The sequence below is a fragment of the Lynx canadensis genome, chromosome B1 (assembly GCF_007474595.2).
Source record: "Lynx canadensis isolate LIC74 chromosome B1, mLynCan4.pri.v2, whole genome shotgun sequence".
In the NCBI taxonomy this organism is placed as follows: domain Eukaryota; kingdom Metazoa; phylum Chordata; class Mammalia; order Carnivora; family Felidae; genus Lynx; species Lynx canadensis.
This window is the reverse complement of record NC_044306.2, coordinates 115,619,090-115,632,997: the sequence shown is the minus strand read 5'-3', so window position 1 is coordinate 115,632,997 and position 13,908 is coordinate 115,619,090. Positions and strand designations below refer to the sequence as shown.

Here is a 13,908-nt window from a genome sequence, read left to right as displayed (position 1 = left end):
TCTGCACTGATGGCTTGGAGCCTGATAGGGATTCTTTCTCTCCCTCCCTGTGTCCCCTCCCCCTGCTTGTGTGCACATGCGCATGCTTTCTCTCTCTCAAAATAAATAGACATTAAAAAAAAAAAGTGGGACACCTGAGCGGCTCAGTCAGTTGAGCTATGGACCCTTGGTTTCAGCTGACGTCACGATCTCGCTGTTCGGTGGGGCTCTGTGCTGACAGTGCGGAGCCTGCTTGGGATTCTCTTTCTCTCTCTCTCTCTCTCTCTCTCTCTCTCTCTCTCTCTGCCCCTCCCCCACTCATGCTTACTCTCTAAATAAATAAATAAACTTTTAAAAAATTCTTTAAAAAAAAAGTATTGTTAAATGAGAAGAGTTATATCTGTGTAGGTGAAATTTATGGAATAGGTGTCAAAAAGTGTGTACTTTGAAGCCAAAAATTAATGCTTTATGCCCTAGTGATGCCACTTACTTGGGTGTGATCTCAGGAAAATGATAATCTCTCTTATCTTTGATTCCCTCAAATGCAGAGGAAGGCATTATGAGTACCTAACCTCAGATTCTTGAAGTATTTACATTTTATTCATTGTTAACATATGACAAAGCAAATTATTCATCTTAATTTCCACGTTTTGAAAAATAGTGACTTGTCCTCACAGAAAGAGGATTAAATGAGATAATACAGCTAAAGCGATTTGCATAGTCCCTGGCATATAGTAAGTACTCAATAAATGGTAAATATTTGGCCTTTGGATGGGCCTGGCACAAAGTGAATATTTGAAATTCCAAATCCGAAAGGTGAACAGCCTTAATCTCTAGTTGTTCTGGGTGTCATTGTCTCTCCAACTAGACTGTAAACTTCCTATGCCGTGGACTTACATTACTGTCTTCTAAGTTCTAATACTGCTTGTGTTGAACAATAGTCCAAAAATACAAGTTTCTCCTTCACACTCTGCCTTTCTATATCTCACTATTGAGAGGTAATATAGTTTGGTTCTGAAATTTTTCATGGGAGTGGTGTTTGTTTCACAAAAATGGGGTGTGTGTGTGTATGTGTGTGTGTGTGTGGTGTATTTTCCCTCTGCTTATATTTTTCACTGCTTATACCTGTCACTAACAAGGACAGTTTTCTGAAGTCAGAGCCTATGGGACTACTTTATTCTTTTGTTGCCTACATAATATCCCATAACATAGAGTCACTTCACTATTGGTTTGTTCCTTAAGGCTTATTCATTTGTTTATTTCACTCATTGACTATTACATGCCAGGCACTACACGGGATCCTGGGAAAATAATAAATAATACTGTAATAAACATTCTAACGCAAAATTTTTTAAAGAAACTTTCCCATTACTGACACCTATGTTTAGAAGATGCACATGGTGATTCTGAGATAAACAATGTGGGCACAAAGTATGAACTTAATAAACATTGTTGGTTGAGTCAATGTTAGATATGTCCAGAGTAAGAGTTAGTATAAGAGGAGATAAGTACTGCAAATGTTTCCCTAACTTAATCAGTATGTTTTATCATAACAAAGAGAGATCTATAAAATGTTATTTGAAGTATGCACTAGTTTAGAAAAAATTGACAAGAACACTGGTCAACCGTTCCTTTCCCTTAGAGCATTCAGCACTATAATTTTTGTAATGTGACTAACCAAGGACTTAGTCAACTTTGATACATTGTAAGAACAAAAAGTTAAAAAAAAAAAAAAGCACCTCTTTCTGTGAGGACAAGTCACTATTTTTCAAAACACAGAAATTAAGATGAATAATTTGTTTTCCCATATGTTAACAATGAATAAAATGTAAAAACTTCATGCAACTCAATCACAATTATACTATTATGTTCACTGGAGGATATTTAAGTGAATAATAATATGGCCTAATTATTTATTTTACAATATTTAAACTGAGGCACAGTAATAACCACAAATCCAGAACTATCCATTAAACAGCTTTCTGGGAGCACCTGGGTGTCTTGGTGGGTTAAGTGTCTGACTTCAGCTCAGGTTTATGATCTGGCGGTTGGTGAGTTGAACCCTACTTTGGGCTCTGTGCTGACAGCTCAGAGCCTGGAACCTACTTGGGATTCTGTGTCTCCCTCTCTCGCTGCCCCTCCCCCACTTGCAGAGGCGTGCGCTCTCTATCCCTCTCTCTCTCAAAAATAAATAAACATAAAAAAACAAAACAAACAGCCCTCCGTAAAGAAAGTGATCCTCCCCTGATGGAGCTGCGGGATTTACATCATGTAGTAAGACAGACGGGATGGCAGGCTTTGTTATGAATATTTTGAGTTTATCTTTGTGCATAGGCCCAAAAGTCCACAACATCATTTTTTGAGATCTGTAGAAAACCTTATTTGCACATATCTCCATAACGTCCAGATATTTGAACTTTATAAAGTAGGGAATCAGTGGGATATTCACCCAAACTTGCCTGTGGCTACACATTTGAATCTAGTCCCAGGACACCCAAACTTCTGATAAGGTCTGTCTGTGATTCTCCACAAAAACTGTTGGTTTGAATTTCCATTTACTTTGACTGCATCCTAGCAAACCAATCTATTTGCTATTGTCTTCTGGGCAAAATGCCTAGGCTTTGTAAAATTGAAAATGAATTCCTCCTGAAAAGGAAAAATAAACCCAAGGAAAATTAACTTCAATTGTTGGTGTGCTCTTCTGGGTTCTTGCCTTTCTGCAGCTTTAAGTGAGTGCATTTTTCACAACAACGATGCTGAAACTTTGGTTAATTTCAGGAGCAAGTTCATTTGGGGGAAGCTTCTGTAGTGGAATCTTACAGTTGTGTGTTTTGGAACAGCCCTGTGTGTTTGTTGTTGTTGTTGCTGTTGTTATTGTTATAGTAGTTTTTAATTATCATAGATAAATGATTGTTTCCCTACATGGTTTCTGCAATAGGCACCTAGAGATGCCTCTGGATTATTTTTGTTGATTATATGTAATCACCCATAAGGCAATGCAAATTCTAAACATAATTACCCTGTCCAGAAGTAGAAATGAACATAAAATATTTGTCATTTAAATTCAATGAAGATTTGGCCAATTCTAATTCATCCTATTTAGACTCTGAGACTGCCATTGTTTACTTTGAAAACTGCCCAGCAGGTGTATGAATAGCAACTCCAAGAAACGTAGAGCCTTGACCATTTTTAAGAAGGCAACACCCCTTCTAAAAACATATCTGCTGAGCTCATCAAGGAAACCACTGGGCCGCCTTGTGCTCCAAAAGCTGCGGAAGAGCGCAGCGCTCACTTGAGCAAAGAACTACTCTCTCAATGTTTATTTTGGTTACGGTCTCTTGTCCTTAAAGAGAAGCAAATCAATTAACAGGACAGATGACACGGCAGTTAGTCACCGAGGGGAAAGTATTATTAGCCTCATTAACTTGGAGCACCCTTCCAGCTCACACCTAGAGTTGGCCACCGAGCGGACCTATTACTGACACAGCCAGGCAACCTTGCGAGGTTTGGAAACCCACTTCTTCGACCTAGGCCCGGGCACCAACTCTTCGAATAACCGCTGACGTCCCCAAGCCCACTCACACCCACGTCAGGAAGCAGTTCCTGAAGAAGGCGAGGCACGGGGTGGGGGAATCCCTTCCCCGCCCCATCCTTAAAAGTTGCTGGGAGCGGCACCCAAAGAACTTTCCCAGATTGATCTCTGTCACCGCTCAGGGAGGTCTGCTCCGGGCCCTCAGGCTTTCCGCCCGGAGCCAATCGGCCGTGCCTGCCAAGCCCCTCCTTCCCAGCACCTTTAATGGTTGAGAGAGGGGAGGGTCGGCTGGGGTTTTCTTCTTAAGAAGTCGCACCGGTTTTTCGAGCTCCGCTCTGCGCCTGGAGAGCCACAGCAGCGGGAACGGCCGCTGCCACCACCGGGCCGCGGGTGAGTCACTGTTTGGAAATGGAGTGGGCGGGCGAGGGTGTGAGAGAATGAATGATGTCAGGAGCGCGCAGGGCGGCGGGCGGGGAGAGCGGGCCGCCGGGCCGCGGTAAACACGGAGCGCCGCGCCGCGCCGCGCCGCGGGCCGAGCGGGCGGGGAGACCCCGCCCTCGGCGCGCACGGAGCCGTCCTCGGCCGCCGAGCCCGGCCCCGTGCTGCAGCGCCGCCGGGAGCGGCCTCGGGGGCGGCGGCCGCGGGAGGGAACCGGAGAGCGGCTTCCTCGGCGGGGCCGCGGCGCGCACGGCGAGAGACCCCGAGCAAACTTTGTAGCGGCTTCGGTCCGGGGGTGGCTGCGGCAGCGGGCTCCGTCCCCTGGCCGATCCCGCCCGGGAGCCGCCGCCTTCGGCCGGGAGCGTCGGGAGCCCCAGGCTGAGAGCGGGTGAGGAGCGCCCGGAGGGGCCGGGGGAGGAGACGGGGCTGAGAAGCCGCGCGACGGACGCGGCGCGGGGAGGGGGAAGGTGGATGGCGAACGCGGACGTGGCTCTAATTCGGCCCCCGCGCGCCCCGCCCCAGGGCATCCTTCTCCAGGTTTTGCCTGCTAGGGGGTGCGTGTGTGGCCGAGTCTCCCAGCTCTGAGCATTCGTCTCATTCATTTGCAACCATTTCGGGTAACTCGGTCCTGGCGTTGAAAGGACACAGATTAAACCGTGCATTGTCCAGAGCCACTCCGGAGGGCAGGACTGAAGTTCAGGAGGTGGAGGAGGGACTGTCTTGTTCTTTTCTGAGAGCCACTTACTGACGACGTGTGGCCAGTAACAGTCCAGCCCTGGGCTGCCCTCCCTGAAGCCTTTCAACGGTTGGCATTCCCGAGTTACTTGGCTTAAGGAAAGGGAGGGTAGGTTTCTCAGCGCAGATGGGTGGGAGTGGACGCGTCTACCTTTCCGAGATACGGATCGTCGTCAATAACCCGCGGCGACCCCTTGAAACAACTCAAATGTTCTGCAGTCTTTTCTTTCTGTTCATCAGTCTTGGCTATTCTTCTGTTTCATCTTGCTTGCTCTAATATGACCTCAAAACGTTTTGACGTTTATGCTAAATTTTGAAGACGTTCAACCGTTTAGTGACCCCAGGTTGGGTGTGGATTTTGAATTTGAACTTTTCAGATCGTTGGTGTCGCTCGTAGTCTCCTCTACTAACGGTGGGTTCCCAGTCACATTAAACACTCTGAAGCAGTAAAATGGGACTATAACTACAGATGAGAATAATGAGGGTTAAAGCAAGAAAGACCTGTCATAATGTATGGCACAACTCAGACCCCAACAAATTGTGACTTTATGTATAAATAATAGTGTGTTTGAGTGCTGGATTGGGTGATAACCAGTGAATTGCCACAGAATTTCCTGCTCAGTAAACTTGGTGGGCTGTGGTCTAGCGTGGGAAATCCTTTGGCAAGTTCCTCAGATCTTCAGGAAGCTAAACCTTTCATTGCGGATACCTGACAGGTTTTGGTTGCCACCCCATTTCAGGGGAATTGCTTGTTCACTGTTTAAACAGAGCCAGAGCAACGGCTGAAACTGACAAACCTAGAATTTGGAGGAAGACTGGACGTGTGGAAAACTCTAACTTTATCCTTAACTCCCCCCCACCCCCAAATAAGCAGTGCAAAATTCTCATGGTCCTTTCCTTAGTTTGCTGCTAGCCTTACTTCAGGGTAGTCTTCTGGTTGAAGTGTTGTTTTGCGAGTTAATATTTAATTTGGTTTCTTTAGTTTTCATTTTTAAGTAAAGCTGGTTGACTTATAAACCTGGAGGGAAACACTGGACACCTTTGGGCTGCTGCCTCCTGGTCTCCGTTTCTCTTCTGGGATTTTATAAAGCCCTAGGAAGTATTTGGAGGGATAGGAAGTATTTGCTTGGGTGATATTGAAAACGTTTGTTCTTAACCATATCTAAAAAGGCTTTTAGGGTCAAAGGTCAGAGGGAATTTTTCATGCCACATGATGTAGAATGGTCTTGGGCTTTGGAATCCAGGAGACCTGAGGCTATCTGGGTGGTAACCTGACTCTCCCTATTTGAGCAAGTTACTTAAACTGGGATTTTCCAGATACTTTAAACAATATATAGGGGAAAATAAAAATAATCTTACATCTATTAAAATAGACAATAGAATACAAATGAGAACTTTTTCTTATTTTTTTGTTTGTTTATTTTGAGAGAGAGAGAAAGATAGCATGAGATGGGGAGGGGCAGGGAGAGAGAGAATCCTAAGCAGGCTCCACACTGTCAGTGCACAGTCCAATGTGGGGCTGGAACTCGCGAACCGAACCGTGAGATCATGACCCAAGTGGAAATCAGGAGTCCATGGCTTAACCAACTGAGCCACCCAGGTGCCCCTGGACTTTTTCTTTTTTAAAGAAGTGACACTTTGAAGGGAGTTTTGTTTTGGGGGGAGGGGGGTTGACAATTACTAGACAGTTTCAGACTAGAGTAGCCTACCTACCTTTATCTGGCTATCTTATGGGGGAATTGAAGCCTCTAACCTGAACTGTCAGACATTTATTCACTTCATTCAGTTGATGAACATTTAGTGAACAGATCCAGTCACTGTGCTAGGTACTGGTGATGCTAACACGAAGGAGGTTTTGTAACTGTCCTTGAAGCTTACAGTCCAGTACAGAGCGTCCCTTGGCTTTGAAAATAGAGGGGGAAAGAAGGAGCCAAAAAAGAGGAGACAGTGGGGAATGGGGAGGAAACAGAAAGTGACTAGGCTCCCATAGGCTGCCTCCCACTGGTAATAGCAAGATCCAGTGGCTTTCTAATGAGTCCTGAAATGGGGCTCATAAATTCGTAAGAGGCTGAACAATGCAAGTATGCCTTCCTTTGTCCAATAAAAATATTATAGGCAAGTTTGGCTGTTAAATTAAGTAATTTTAAATGAACCCCAGAGCAAACTGGTTTAAATGAAATCTGAAGGGTAAATTCAACTCAACCAAGGCTTATTTACTGTGAGCAAAGCTCTATGGTAGGTTTTTAAGAGGATGATTTCTGTGTGAGAATATTCCAATTTATTTAAATTTCCCCCATACGATAAGTATATTACTTATGTAAGTTTAAAAGTACAGATAAACAAACCAGCCATCACTCAAAAAATCACTTAATACTATATCTTCAAATTTTTTTAACCCTGTGAACATATAACACAAAGAGCTAATGTGTATTGAGAACACTGATTTAAAGAGAGAAAATAACTTTCCTGAAGTTGCACTGCTAGAAAGTCATTCTCTACAAAACTGAGTTTGTTCCCTATACCTTATTTTCTGACTTGCTTTTTTCATTCAAATATGGACGTCTTTATCACTAAAATACTCTTACAGCAGCTTTTATAATTTTCTATTATATGGCTGCATCCCAGCTGAACCAATCGCCTATTTTTGGACAGTTAGTTTGCTTCCAGTTTTTACTATTTTAAGCAACTCTGCATTAAGTATCCTTCTAGCTATGTCTATGAGTATATAATCCATGATCACTTTAGTCATTTTGCATTTTAAAAAGTGAATTATAATGTTCAATTTAGTTGCCTTTTTTTAAATGATATTCAGAATTAGAAAACTTTCTCCTCTCTCTTTAAAATTTAAGAGTTTTAGTTTCTGTGTTCCTTTAGTGTTTCTCATAAGATTTCAGCAATAGGATCAACATTCTCTGTGGAGCTGCACAATAGGTCAGTAGCTCATTACGCAAGGGATTTATCTGATGAAAACAGAACACACAGGCTTTCTTAAAGAGCTATTTGGGCTTGTATTTTGTTGTTCGCTGTAAAGCTAAAGTTTTGTGGGGAAATATAGCAGAATGGAGCAGTGCTAATTTTGCCTGGTAGCTCTCTGGAAGAAATTCTGCTTCTACAATTTGCCTCCTTCATTCCCAGTAAGATGGCCAAGTTAAAACTTTCAGTCATTGCATTTTAGCAGATTTATCACTACACTAGCTTTAGACTAAGCACCATCACTTTTAAATAGGTCACCTTTTAAAAAACCTTATGTGTTTGTTGTTTGATCTCTTGAAAAGCATATCATTGGTAACACATTTTTGGGTTGATTTAATGAAAGGGCAATAAATTTCCACTAGTTAATTTTCATTATAGGTATAAAGCATTTCTTCATTTATGCATTCTCATGTTTTATTATTCTGTCATACCCTCTTTGCTACCTGGAGTCAGCATTTAAATTTTGCTATGGGTTTACATTTGCATTTCCAATGCTAGTTACTCTGTTCTTATGGTTTTAATAAAGGATGTTAGATTATGCATAGTGTTCAATTTAGCCTTTTCTTTTTTTTTTAATGTTTTATTTTTTATTTATTTTTGAGACAGAGAGAGACAGAGCATGAACGGGGGAGGGTCAGAGAGAGAGGGAGACACAGAATCTGAAGCAGGCTCCAGGCTCTGAGCTGTCAGCACAGAGCCCGACGCGGGGCTCGAACCCACGGACCGTGAGATCATGACCTGAGCCGAAGTCGGATGCTTAACCGACTGAGCCACCTAGGCGCCCCCAATTTAGCCTTTTCATACAGAGACTCAGATCAGTTCTAATTTCTATCCATGACTTTTCTAGGATGAGAATATAAATAGGGTAATCTGTTATTTGCTGGTTAGTTTTCCCTGCTACCAAACCCTAACTTGATGATTTGCTGACAATTTAAGATTCAGCTTTACAATTTTGTTTCGTAGTTTAATCATGGCACTTAAAACTTTCAAACCAAATTTGGCACATTCTTAGATTTTTTTAAAAAGAAGCATTAAGTGGATTGAGTGTTGTACTGTTAAAAAAGAATAAAACAACATATTAAAATTGTTAAAGAGGAGGTAACAAATTCAAAGCCAAAGTGTCCGAAAAGAAAGCCAGGTACTAAAAGTCAAATCAGGTGAAAGATTCTGGAAGGACCCCTTCAGGTGAATGTCACTTCTTTGCCTGGTACTGTCTGTGCTGAGGTTCATTTATAGTGATGCATTTCATCTGTGGAAAGAAAGATGCCCAGATGTCAGGGTTAGCCTTGGGCAGAATTGGGAAGGAGCTGAAGTACCCACCTTAGGGCATCCTTGACTCTTAAGTTTATTTGGCTGTACTTGTTTCACCAAGAAAGTGTGCAGTGAGTATCTGAACAAAGATAAATTGCTCTCCAATTGAAACTGTGGAACTGGAGGCATCATATTTATGGAAAATTGGGGGAGAAGTGTCTACCCCTGGAATTTAATTACCTCCTTAAAATTTTTTTAAAGTTTATTTATTTTGAGATAGAGAATGCACAAGCAGGTGAGGGGCAGAGAGGAGAGACAGGATGCTTTCTGTGCCATCAGCGCAGAGCCTGATGCAGGGCTCAAACGCACAAACTGTGAGATCATGACCTGAGCTGAGATCAAGAGTCCGGTGCATAACCGACTGAGCCACCCAGGTGCCCTTGCCTCTTTTTAAGATGATTAGAAATGCAAAATACGTGATACGAATTAAACTCTTGAAAAGCTGTTCCTCAACTGGGAAGGAGCTGAAGAGAGGGGTAGCCCTGGAGATGGAGAGACAACTGCAGAGACCAAGATGGAAATGTGCTAGAGGCCTGCTCAGGGTTGGCTCCTCCTCTTGGAACTGGGGTCGTGCGTGACCCTGGAGCGTCTGGCCTGGCAGGTGTGACAACATGTGGCAGAGGCCTCCTTGGCCTGTTTTGCCAAGGAGAATCATCCTGGGAAGGCACTCTTAACATACACTTCACTGGATGGGTTAAGGATCCTTTTCCTTAACCTGGGAATTACTTTAAGTAGGTAATCTGATCTACTACCTAGAGAAAATGAGAAGGAATGAGTTTTTATTTAGGGGTAGGGATGCCAGTCAAAGAAAGACTATATGGTTTTGGATCATGGACCACTTAGTGAATTGAGGGGCTGTGGAGGCATACCTTTAGATGGCAGCCCATGTCCAAAGACAAGTGGAGACCTCTCCGGAAGACACTTGCAGCAGTAGTTGAACTTGAAGCCAGGCCTTTGACACAGAGCTTGTCCTCTAAGCTTCCTCACACCCAGAAGCTGGAGCTAATCGGGGAAAATAGTGATGGTTGAGTAATGGCAGATACTCTGAGATAGCATTTTTTCATCTACCCTGGAACCACTCTCTTCATCTCCAGACTGCCCTGCAAAACAGAAACTGTGCTGTCTCCACTGTGGAGGTAGGGAAGCCATTTTTAGAAATGTTAACACACTGAAGACCACAGAGCAAGGGTTTGAAGGGAGGGCCGGCTGATTCTAATGTCCCACACTGCCCGATATCCTTCCAGGCTTTCTGTAATCTTTTCACTGGCTTTGGAAATATGGCAGTTTTTAGGGAGTGGATATTTTGATACGGGATTGTATGTTTACCACCCCATCTGCTGGGATGCTTCTTTGGTCTCAGCTGACCTCAGGTCATGAAGTAACACCAGAGAGATGAACACACACAGGCTTAGGCCCACCTGGACAAGTGCAGCTGTGTGAAATATATGGTCTTGTGGCCTCCTAAAGAAAGACACGCTCATCAGGGAGGATAGTGGGGTGTCATGAATCCCAACACCACCCCTCGCCACTAGGTGACCTTGAGCAGCTTTCTCAGATGAACCTCCATTTCCCGGCTATAAAAAGGGAATAAAATATTTACTTCAATAAGGTGACTGTATGATGTATAAAACATTGTGAGCAAAACTTCAAGGGTAATGCTTGGTTCATAGTAAATACTCAGTGGCTTAGCTTTCATTATTTTATTTTATTTTTTTTGCATATAACCTGCATCTCTAACTTTTAAAACAAACGGTTCAATTCTGTTACCTCAAAAATCGAATTATTTCTCATTATTTTTTAAAAACTTCTTTAAATGTTTATTTTTGAGAGAGAGCGCGCGCATGAGCACAAGCAGGGGAGGGGCAGAGAGAGAGGGAGACACAAAATCTGAAGCAGGCTCCAGGTTCTGAGCTGTCACCTTAGAGCCTGACACTGGGCTTGAACTCACGAACCGTGAGATCATGACTTGAGGTGAAGTCAGACATTTAACCGACTGAGCACCCAGGTGCTCCATCATTATTTCTTTTGCAATAGAATAGCCATTCGTCACATCATGCCTATATTGATAGGGTCTGGGTCCTATCCTTCACCCTTCCCTCCTCCTCCTCATCACGGTTAAAATGAAATAATTGAAGTTGTTTGTGCATTGCCATTGAATTCAAGAACTTTCATAAGAACTATATAACATCATCTGTGAATGCTGAAAAGCTTTCAAAGTAGCAATCACAATATGCCAGCCCTCTCAGCAGATGCTGGTAGCATTAACGGAGCACAATTGCTGTGCCTTACGGAGCACAGCCTTCTGAAGAGTATTGTACCATGAACACCACTGTCCCAGAAAATGCCCAGGGCCATTAAGAATCACAGACCCCACTGTCCTCCCCGATGCTGTGAGTCTTTCTTTAGGAGGCCCTGAGACGGTTTATTTCACACAGCTGCTACTGTTTTCTGAGATTTGCATTTGTCCAGCAAGTTGTTTAATGTCCAGTTATGACCACCCCAGTAGCTACCCAACTTTAATAGCAAAAAAAGACATTGTTTTTGTTAAAAAATTATATATATTATATATATAATGATATATATAATAAATATATAATATATATAATTATTATATATATAATAATATATATAAATATATAATAAAATTATATATATATAATATATATAATCTGTGTGTGTTTATGATATATCCCCTATAATGGATTAGTGCTGAGAAGCACATTCCCTTGGAATATAGTTTGGCAAGTTATAAGCAGCAAGCAGGAACATTTAAAATTTTATTCACCAAATACTTAAAGCACTCACTATTTGCCAGGGTTTTTTCTGAGCACTTAGAACTTCTCTACTTCTCCCCAAACACTCTGAGGTCCATATTATTATCCCCGTTTTAAGAATCCCCATCTGAGACAGAGAGGTTAAACTTGCCTAAGGTCACAGAGCTGGTATGAGGCAGAATTAGATTTTGAAAGCAGACAGTTTGGCAGTGGAGTTGAACCATTGCACTTAAAGAATCTAGCATGGAGGGGCACCTGGGTGGCTCAGTTGGTTGAACATGTGACTGGCTCAGGTCATGATCTCACAGTTCATGGGTTCGAGGCCCTCGTCGGCCTTTGCACTGACACTGCAGAGCCTGCTTGGGATTCTCTCTCTCTCTCTCTCTCTCTCTCTCTCTCTCAAGTATAAATAAACCTAAAAAATTAAAAAATATATATCATTAGAGTAGCAGGCATAAAATTGCAAATCATGCTGAGCCGTGTGCACTAATCTCAGGAATGGAAGAATGTACTTCTTTTCCAGACTCAATACCAACCCTGACTGAACACTCGGAAACTTTTAGAGAACTATGTCTGACAATACTGTATTGAAAGTTAAGCATCACCATCTTTCAATACTGATACTGAAATACAGGACCTAGTTTAATCCTCTGGGTGGTAAGTCACAAGGAATTGATGGCACAAACTCACGAACTGTGAGATCATGACCTGAGCTGAAGTTGGACGCTCAACCGAATGAGCCACCCGGGTGCCCCATGATATTTATTTTTTAAGTTTTAAGGCTTTCACCCGTTATAACATAGTTGAAAGTTCTATTGGGGGCCAGTATTTGTACATGTGAGGTTTCATTGACTGTCTTCTAATTGGTATTGGAGATGGTGGACGACAGAATCATGGCCCCCCTCAAAGGTTTCACATCCTAATCCCCACGATCTGTGTATCTACTATGTTACATGGCAAGGGGGAATTAAAGTTGCTAATCAGCTGATGTTACCACATGGAGATTAGCCTGGATTATTTGGTTGGACCCAGTGGAAAAGAGAAGCACAGGAGTCAGAATCAGAGAGTCCGAACTAGCAGTTTTGAGTTTAAAAAACTTAAAGGACCATTGCTGGCCTTGAAGATGGAAGGGGACCACTAGCCAAGGAATGTATGCAGTCCCTCAAAGCTGGAAAAGGTAGGGAAATAGATTCTTCCCTAGTGCCTCCCAAAAGGAATACAGCCCTGCTCACACTTGGATTCTAGCCTAGTGCAACCCATTTTGTGCTTCTGACCTCCATAACTAAGAAAATAAATGTGTGTTGTGTAAGCCGCCAAATTTGTAGTAACTTGTTACAGCAGCAAAGAGAAACTAATAGAGTTACCACAACAATCTGCATTTGGATCTGTTCCTTAGGCCAGCACTGGGAAAGCTGTGTAATCTCATGATTTATTGTTATGGCACATCAGGTATAGCAAGTGTTTATATTTTGGGGGCTATCATATTTTACATGCAAAACTAACCGCTTTGGGGGCTTTTGATAATTCTGTACATTCTTATACCTAGCAAACATTTAAAGTGACAGTACCAAGGTTTCAGCAAAAAAAAAAGTCTGTTGGTTCTGGAGCAAGTAGCGCCACTTTGCTGGGCCTTTTTCATCAGAGTTGCAGGACAGAAATATGGCTCTGCACTCCACGTGGTGGTCATCACCGCTCTGCGTTTGTTTGGGGGTAAAATGATAGTCCAAATTTGGGGGGTTATCACTTGAGTTCTGACTCCAGAGTCCTTTAATTTTTTTCTAAATCTGCTCTTTGCTTATCCGGCAACTTTATTATGAATTCTCTGAGAGCAGGGCATATCTGTACAAGGACTTCCCAAACTATAGCAAATTAAATAAAAAATGGTATCATTCATTGGATCGTCTATAGTAAGTATCCAGAGGGTTAGAGGACCCCAGAGTAGGTGATATCTTGGAATCGAAGAATCAATTACCAGAATTAAAAATAACAAGAATTGGGTGGGTTGGGGGGGGGGGGCGCCTGAGTAGCTCAGTCGGTTAGGCATCCAGCTTCGGCTCAGGTCATAATCTCATGGTTTGTGAGTTCAAGCCCCATGTCGGGATGTGTGCTGACAGCTCAGAGCCTGGAGCCTGCTTTGGATTCTGTGTCTCGCTCTTTCTGTGCCCC

The 13,908-nt window shown here is 42.8% G+C and overlaps 1 protein-coding gene across 2 annotated transcripts in view; it reads left to right on the top strand.

Annotated features, from left to right (window-relative positions):
• The first annotated feature begins 3,353 nt into the window (after positions 1–3,353).
• SGMS2 (sphingomyelin synthase 2) overlaps positions 3,354–13,908 on the top strand; it is an 86,835-nt gene continuing 76,280 nt past the window's right edge. Inside the window, exon 1 of one of the 2 annotated variants that reach the window (XM_030313302.1) lies at positions 3,354–3,901. The gene's annotated coding sequence lies outside the window, so the exon portion shown is untranslated. Of the gene's footprint in view, positions 3,902–4,291; positions 4,338–13,908 lie in introns of those variants that run through there. The other variant, XM_030313301.1, reaches the window with a different exon arrangement.